We start from the raw sequence: 9,917 nt of genomic DNA on the forward strand, positions 1-9,917 counted from the left end.
GGAAGACAGGGAGGCTGTTTCCGAAAGATCCTCGGCTCAAGAGAAATCACAACGAGAAAGGTTAGATAAGCACAAGCAGTTCAAAACAGAATGCAAATGAAACTAAAGAAAGCGAATAAGTCAAAATAGAGCAGTCTGAAAAGAGGGAGCAGTAGCTACCACAGAAAAATAAGATAATCGAAGTGCAAGAAACCACATATAGTAGCAAGAAACAAAGGACAATAGACTATAGATCGAAACAACGACTACCTACTAGCCTTCTACCTTAATCTGAATCCTCCAAAACCTCCTATCTAAGGTCATGTCCTCGGTAAGCTGAACCTGCGCCATGTCCTGTCTCAGGACCTCTCCCCAATACTTTTTCGGCCTACCCCGACCTCTTCTGAAACCATCCATAGCTAACCTCTCACACCTCCGCACTGGGGTATCTGTGTTTCTCCTCCTCACATGCCCAAACCATCTCAGCCTCGCTTCCCTCATCTTGTCCTCTACTGATGCTACTCCAACCTTATCCCGGATATCTTCATTCCTAATCCTATCTCGCCTGGTGTGCCCACACATCCATCGCAACATTCTCATTTCCGCAACTTTCATCTTTTGGACGTGAGAGCTCTTGACTGCCCAACACTCTGCCTCGTACAACAAGGTCGGTCTCACAACCACTTTGTAGAACCTGCCTTTAAGTTTTGGTGGTACCTTCTTATCACAAAGCACTCCTGAAGCCAGCCTCCATTTCATCCACCCCGCGCCAATACGATGTGAGACATCATCGTCAATATTCCCATTTTATTGTGCGATTTTTGTGATAGAGAAATTAAGAATTAGCTTCGTTGATTAGTGTACTTGTACGAGTTTTAGCTTGTTAACGGGGTGGGATTTGGCGGATTAAGAGACGAACTAAAAATTAAGAACTTTACTTTAGGTAATATGATAGTTACACTATTTTAAGGTATGGGAGCTCCTCTATGCGTCCTCTTAAATGATATCGATGGACACTTAGCGTCAAAGTTCGCTTCAAATTTTTGTTCCTTTGTTTCGTCTCAATAAGTTGCTCAGTCAGCTTTTTATTTATTTAACTATTCTATTACACAGGGATCAGGGAAGGGAAGGGAAAGAGAAGAGCAGTGTCTGCTTTAGGATGAAGCTAATAAAACAAAGATTTTAGGTCCCAAAATTTTTAGGGCCCTAATTTTCACTATTATAGGTTTATAAACTAGTTTTTGAAACAAAATGAGTATTTTAAAGTAACAAGTATAATTTTTTAATTCAAAAATAAAAGAAATTTTTAAAATAGATTTAAACAATGCGAAGCATGTGAAAAATATTACTAGTGCTATCCAACAACCGGTTGGTAAAAACAATGATGTGTACATTTCATGCACAAGAAATTGTACTGATCATATTCCAATTAAGTTTATTTCATGGGTGCAATGCACGTGCATGAGCTAGTTTTATTGAATATACTTGAGACCTCTTGTTAAGATTTGGCTTTATGCCACCAATTTTATTGAGCCGCCGTTGTTCAAGCGTATGTGTATATCTGCCTCTGCTGAATCTCCGTTAACAAAAATTATCCGTCTGCGCCTCTCTTAACTTCTTCTCCTCCTGCCACCATTTTTACACACAATGTCTTCTTCATATACTCACACTGTCACTGCCACCTACCCCACACCCACTGCCACAAAAATGTCTTCATTTAAAAAAAGTACCACTACCACCTTCGCAAATCGGCCAGCTTCTGCCGTAAATAGGTAAGCCGCCACCCGTACTGCCTCCCCCTCTACCGTTACCACTGCGGCCTCCACAGTCACCCCCATCAATACCATCAACCAACGTCGGACACCAACAGTTTACCACCGACAAAACGTCGCTGTTGCAGCTGCTGGCGTCGCCCCCGTCAATACCATCAACCCACGTCGGACACTAACTGTCTACCACCGACAAAACGCCACTGTTGCAGCTGCTGGCGATGTTTCTGTCGGTGTTGCATTTGATCCGTCCTTGTACCTTATTTACCAACCTCAACGCTCGCGTTTCTTAGTCTCCGCAGTAAAAGTGTCTGAATTTAACCTCACTACCACCGTAGACGACACCACCTTCCTCACTACAAAACTAATCGTCACACTCTTGGCTAGAATTCCAAATATAAAACTGGTAAACAACTACAAGACCATCGCTATAACTGTACGGTCCAACCATATTGTTACAGCGAATAGCTCATTTCCAGGGTTTACTAGCGGTCCAAGTAACATTACTATGATCTAGTCCACTCTTTCCCAGGTGTCTCAGGTGCTTGACGTTAATTCAGTGCCGGTCACAAATCCAAACATGGCCTGCAGTGCCTCCCCCACCGCCTCCACCGTTACCACTGCTGCCTCCGCAACCGCCCTTGTAAAAATCATCAACCCACGTCGGACACCAATTGTCTACCACCGACATAACTGCCACCGTTGCAGCTATCGGCGATGTTTTTGTTAGTGCTGCATGTGGTCCATCCTTGTTTTCTCCCCCGGCAGCCATTGCTGAGGGGATTTTGTACCTAATTTATCGACCTCAACGCTCCTATTTTTTAGTCTTCGTGGTTAAAGTCTTGGATTTCAACCTCACTACCACCGCAGACGACACTAGCCTCCTCACTACAAAACTAATCGTCACACTTTTGGCCAGAAACCCAAATACAAAACTGATATATAACTATAAGACCATCGCTATAACTATACTTTCCAACCATATTATTATAGAAAATGGCTCGTATCCGAGGTTTAGTAGCGGTTTCGAGTAACATTAATATGATCTAGTGCAGTCAATGCCGGCTTTAGGGTGAAGCTGATAAAGCAAAAGCCTTAGGCCCAAAAAATTTTAGGGCCCATTTTTCACTATTATAGGTTTATAAACTATTATCTAAGAATCAGAGTTCAACATTGATGAAGCAAGGGTAGTCAAACAACACGCAAGAGGTAAACAACTAGCAACACATAACTTACCCTGGTCGGAAGAGGCGAAACCCATCTTCAAGCATAGATTCAAAGGCCCAGCATCACATGCGCTATCAATGTGGTGGAAAAGGAGAACAATGCAGGGATTCAAGCTCCACAAAGGTCGATTCAGTCCATGCAAGGCAAAAACACAGTAACAAACAGCGTATAGTGCACATATCGAAGACGAATATGCAAGGATGATGAAGAGGAGTTACCTAGGGTTCTTTGGAGCCAAAAATGACGATTTCTTCACTAATCCGAGTTGCAAATCATAATTCCACCGACGAAGAGGCAATTTTGGGCACCAATTTCTGGTCATTTCATCATTTTTGCAAGGTCGGAGTAGAGAGAGGCGCAGCTAAAGAGAGAGGGACAACAATGTGAAATATTAGGGCATCAAGAGATATCTGTTCAAACGTTATATTTTTTCTCTTTTTTCTGTTTTTTTTATTTTCGTTTTTGGACTATGTTGAATTTGCTTTTGATTATTAATAAATAAAAAACCTAGATGGATGAGTTTTTTTTCTTTTTAAAAAAATTAGTTTTTGAAACAAAATGAGTATTTTAAAGTAAAAAGTATAATTTTTTAATTAAAAAATAAAAGAAACTTTAAAATAGATTTGTACAATTCGAAGCAAATGAAAAATAACTACTAGTGCTATCCAAATACCGGTTGGTAAAAACAACAATGTGCACATTTCATGCATGAGAAATCATACTGGCCATATTCCAATTAAGTTTATTTCATGGGATGCACGTGCAGCACACGAGATGCACGTGTACGTGTGTGAGCTAGTTTTATTGAATATATATGAGACCTCTTGTTAAGATTTGACTTTAGGCTACCAATTTTATTGAGCTGCCCCCGGAGAAGAGAAAAGTGAAAATTAAACTCACAGGATTAGATGGAAAAACTTCCACAAGTACTCGTAGTTTGTAGACTGTAAGGGTCATTTGGTTGCTGGTTAGGCTATGTAGATATTAGTAATGCAGAGATTAATTATGCAGGGTTTAGATATTTATGCATTCATTGTTTCATCTTCTACCTTGCGTAAAATTAGACATAGAATGACTCATAACTTATCTTATAGTACATGTCTGGGTCTATCGGAAACAACCTCTCTACCTCCAAAGATAGGGGTAAGGTATGAGTACACTCTATCCTCCCCAAACTCCACTTGTGGGATTACACTGAGTAGGTTATTGTTATTGTTGATTGGAATGAAAACCAAACAATACAAAACAACTAAAAAGCTACCAAACATAGCACAACTGTGATAGTATTAATACATGAATAACTCACATCCTAACCATCAACCAAACAACCCCTAAGTCTTAGCTTAGGAGCTGTTATACAAGTATTGCTAATAAACATTATTTTATTCTACATTGTACTACGGATCAAGGAGGGGAAAACAAAAAAAAATAGCTCCTTCAGAGGTATTTCATTCTATTCCTGATGTATGACTTTTTGCCTTGATATAAGGATAAATTATTCTGAACAATATATAAAGCTCAACAATTAACTTTGAAACTCATCAGTAAAAACCAACGTCTTTATACTCCTATATTTTCTTGACTTAGTTGCCTAAAATCCAGAGAAATTCAATAATCACCACTCAACTGTTTGGCATGATTATGATACGAGCTAAGAGATTGAAGAACAATTATAGAAAGTAATCGAGTGTTCCTAAGGATTGTATGAGAAGAATCATTCCTGAACAAATGCACTCAAGCTCGATGAATTGTGGAGATATTGAGAGTTTTGAGAGAGAAGAATTAATATTGGAATTCCACAACTTGAATTGAATTATTACAACTGAAATGAAATGCAGATTATATGCTAATCAAATGGGCGGGAAAGTTGGTTATGCCAACTATTCAAATCCTAACAAAATCTGGGAAACACGTGCAGTAACTAACAACCCAACTAACTTGACTAATGATGCTAGAATTTGCTTAACTACTAATCACAACTGAATTTAACTAATACATCAAAATAGGAAAGAGTAAATTGAAGCTAAATCTGGATCATATTAATACCCCACCCTTCAGAATGATCCTTGTCCTCAAGGATCAAGGAGAAGCACTGGTGTCAAAATGGGGAAATCTTTGACTGAAAGCATACAGTTCCTCCCATGAACTGTCCTCAGGGGCAGCATTCAACCATTTAACCAAGACCTCAGTAATAGCTCGACCATTCTTCTTTGCCAATCTCCTATCCACAATAGCTTCAGAGGTCAAAAGAATATGACCAGACTCTAAGTGAACAACAGGCAAGGTAACATAAACACTGTGAGGACCAAGCTTCTTCTTGAGCTGAGAGATATGAAATGTAGGGTAGACTTTAGTGCCAGCAGGCAGGTCCAAGGTGTAGGCCACAGATCCTACTCTAGCAATGATTTTGAATGGACCAAAGAACTTAGCAGAAAGTTTTTGAAAGGAATGATCCTTAAGTGACAACTACCTATATGGCTGTAACTTGACAAAAACCCAATCACCAACAACATAGGATCTCTCAGTCCTGTGTTTGTCAGCTTGTACCTTCATCCTATTTTGAGCCTAACCCAAATGAAACTTCAGCTTCCTCAAGGTTACCTCTCTAGCCTGCAAGCTTCTATCTACGAAGTCCAGTTGAGAGTCAAAACGAAGGTATGGGAGTAAAGGTGGTGGCTTCTGACCATACACCACCTCATAAGGTGACATCTAGAGAGAGGAATGGAAAGAGGTGTTATACCACCATTCAGCTAGGCCCAACCAGCTGGGCCAGTCCTTAGGTTTGTCAAAAGTCATGCATCTCATGTAGCCCTCTAAGCATCTATTAACAACTTCAGTCTGCCCATCTGTTTGAGGATGGTAAGCAGTTGAGGTAAGCAAGGAAACCTTCTGAAGTTTGAACAACTCCCTGCAAAACTTGCTGAGGAAGACAATGTCTCTATCAGAAACAATGGACTTAGGTAATCCATGGAGCCTGAAGACCCCATCCATGAACAACTGATCCACCTCAAGAGCAATATAAGGGTGTTTGAGGGCCATGAAATAAGCAACTTTTCTCAACTTATCCACCACAACATAAATCACCTCCTTGCTAGCTGCCTTGGGTAATCCCTCAATAAAATCTATAGAAATATCTTGCCACACCTTCTCAGGTATAAGAAAAGGCTGTAGGAGACCAGGAGAAGCAACATTCTCCCCTTTACACCATTGACAAGTGTCACACTCTCTAATGAATGCATACATATCCTGCTTCATCTTCTTCCAATAAAATTCCTGCTTAATTCTGTGCAAGTTAGCAGTGATACCTGAGTGTCCTCCAGTAGAGATGTCATGGAAGAGAGATATAAGCTTTTTTCTTAGTGTGACATTATGCCCCACCATAATCTTGCCCTTCCTGCTAAGGATTCCAGCTTGGAATTGATATTAAAGCTTAGGAGACGCCCCAGATTGAATGGACTGTATGAAAGAGTGTAGATGAGTATCTGAGTGCCAGGACAACTTAACTTCCTCAATCAGATCAGCTTGGACACCAGAGATACTATATAGTTGAACCAATTCACTCCTCCTAGAAAGAGCCACCAAGTTCTCCTTACCCTTCTTGTACATGATGGAATAATCATAACCAAGTAATTTGACAAGCCACTTCTGTTGACTAGGGGTGGAAATTCTCTGTTCAAGCAGGTACTTAAGACTATGATGATCAGTCTTAATAGTAAAGTGCCTACTTAACAGGCAGTTTTGGGAATATCATCCTCACACATTCTAATTTGATGGTATCCAGACCTGAGATCCAACTTAGAGAAGTACTTTGCACCGTGTAATTCATCAAGTAGTTCTTCAATAACTGGGATGGGAAATTTATCTTTGACTAAGCTATTGTTCAACTCTCTATAATCTACACATAACCTCCATGAACCATCCTTCTTCTTCACCATGATAATGGGTAAAGAGTAAGGGATGGTACTAGGCCTGATCACCCTAGAATCTAGCATCTCATCCACCATTTTCTCAATCTCATTCTTTTCAACAGTAGGATATCTGTAAGGCCAGATATTCACAAGTGAAGTACCATCCTTGAGAACTATTCTATGATCATGATCTCTAGAAGGTGGAAGTGTTGTTGGAGTCTCAAACAAATCAGTGTACTGATCTAGCACCTTTTTTAATTCAAATGTTTCCACCTCATCTCTGTCATCTCCTTTTAGAGCAAATAGGCTAGCTCCTTTATCTTGGCCCTCCTCTAGGAGCAGTCCCATAGACATCGTACACAGCTCAGCAAGTTGAGCCAAAAGTTTATCCATCTTGTTAGTTCCAATCAGCTTCACAGCAGGAGGTTGGACACCTCTAAGTGAAACCTTCTGCCCTCTCATCTTGAACTCCATTTTCAGTTTCCTGAAGTTCCACATTATATCACCAAGAGTGATCAACCATTGAATTCCCAATACCATGTTTCACCCACCAATGGGTAAGATCAAAATGTCAGATTCAAAATCCACCCCTTGCATCTTCCATTCTAACTTCTTACATACATAGTGGCTCTTGACCTTGTTGCCATCAGCAATAGATACTGAGAAGGGAGCAATTGCTGTTAGTTTGCATCCTAGCTTCATGGCAGTATTGAGATCCAAGAAGTTATGTGTGCTTCCAGTGTCTATCAGGACCTGTACAACTTTGCCTTTGACTGAGATAGTCACCCTCATAGTCCTGAAATTATGCACTCCTGTCAAAGCATACATGGATACTCTAGGTAAAATAGATCCCTTAGCATCAATCTCCAATCCCTGTGCCATAATAGCAAATAATTCACCAGGATCCACCATTAAATGCTCTTTTTGATCTGGTGTCTCTTCACGCTCCTCCAATTCCAAACAAAACAACTGTCTCTTCTTCTTGCAGTTGTGGCCAAATGTGTACTTCTCATCACAGTTATAACATAGTCATTTACTCATCCTTTCCTCCATCTCAACAGGTGTAAGTAGTCTAGGACTTTTGTAAGCTAGTTTAGAACTGCCAGCTTGAGAATTAAAGAATTTTGCAGGCATGCTGGTTTTGGTATAAGGCTGGTTATAGTTGTGTGAAGTGGAGGGTGTGTACTTTAGCAGATTTCTGGGATTGGCTAGGATAGGGGTTTGGGTTAATAATTGTTGTTGTACACATATAGTCTGCTCCTGAATTCTAGCCAAACTACTGGCTTTAGCTAGAGTTCTAGGTCCCAACATTTTTACAGTCAAACCAATCTCAGGTTTCAATCCCCTTACAAAGCAACTCACCACATATTCCTCAGATAATTCTACTCTAGTTAGGAGCTCATCAAATATATCAACATAATCCTGAACATATTTTACTTGTCTGAGTTCCTTAAAGTGCCCCTGTCACGCCCCGAACCATGGCCTGGACGTAACACGGCACTCGGTGCCTGACTACATGTGACCGAGCGAACCACATGACTTGCTAAATCATCATGATGCATAACATAAGCGGAATATAACGTGAATTCATGATGAGCCTTTGTAAAACGTAATAATTCATAATACTTAATAAAGTACTTGCTTAAAACATGAGTGAGCCAAAATGGCTATACGACTCCAAATGTCTGACATAACATAACTGACTGGTCTAGTCTATGAAACCTCTATCATAAGTCTGACTGGAAAACATAATTACTGGGACAAGGCCCCCAGCATACCTTTACATGCAAAACTAAACAGAGAAATACAATGTTTAAACCCCGAATGAGATGGGGCTCACCGATAAGCTGGTACGAGTAAATCCTAATGATCAGAAGCGTCGTCCTGTAACTCCGTACCTGCATCGTGAAATACAGGCCTCCGGGCAATAAAAGGGGACGTCAGCACATTGAATGTACTGGTATGTAAAGCAACCGGAAGAAACAACAGGGGACATGGAATAACATGATAAGAACTGAAACTGAAAACTTGGACATGAACATGAGCATGAGCATGAGTACATATACGTATACATAACACGAGTAAAACATGATAAGTAGGGAGAGCATTTCATAAACCGACATATCATATCACCACGTGGGTACGTGGAGTCTGGTACCTCGCCGGACCAGCAGAGCCCCTATACCTTGCCAGGGTATAAGGTAGTAATTTACCACGTGGGTACGTGGAGTCTGGTACCTCGCCGGACCAGCAGAGCCGTCATACCTTGCCTGAGGTAGTAAGGTACCTGATGGATCCATTCAGTGTAAAATTAAGGTATCGTCTTATCTGGGCGGAGCGATCCTTGTCCTACGGTGGCTCCGTAGTTTCAGGCTATCTGAGCCTTCTCGGTAATTTGTGCAACTCCCAAAAACATGAACATAATATAGTTGGCTAAAAAGCCCATGAATTTCGTGAATTTACTTGTACTTGTCTTGAAATCATGATTTCACGAAATGACCTGTAAACATGGGTTCATGCAATAATCTTGTAAACATATCCTTGAGTTATGAGTAATACAATAGTTCATAATCATGTAATTTGTAGTTGACTTGAAAACATGTTTATGACTTGCAAAATAACTCATGCAGTTTCATATGAACATAATGAGAACACATGAGAAAGAATTCATGATTCATGGATTAAGTTAGGATTCCTAATATCCATAATGGAAGGTTAGGAATACAATAACGAACATAGATACGAAACTCGTGTACATACATACATAATTACGGGCTACCAATATGTTGGGTTTAATGCCCTAGGATTTGAACTTCATAGATTTTACGAAACGGATCATGGGGAAAAACGTAGAGGTTCCCACATGTAGATGGAAGTTCTACATACCTTAACCTCCCGCTTTTGAGCGTATCACAATGTCTTTCAATCCCTTCAACTTCAATCTATAGCAATACAAGTCATAGGAATTCTATATTAGCAACCATATCCATGTTTTGTTCATCTAAGCATTTTATCAAACACTTAATAGGCGTGA

Source organism: Lycium barbarum, chromosome 1 (assembly GCF_019175385.1).
Source record: "Lycium barbarum isolate Lr01 chromosome 1, ASM1917538v2, whole genome shotgun sequence".
Lineage (NCBI taxonomy): Eukaryota > Viridiplantae > Streptophyta > Magnoliopsida > Solanales > Solanaceae > Lycium > Lycium barbarum.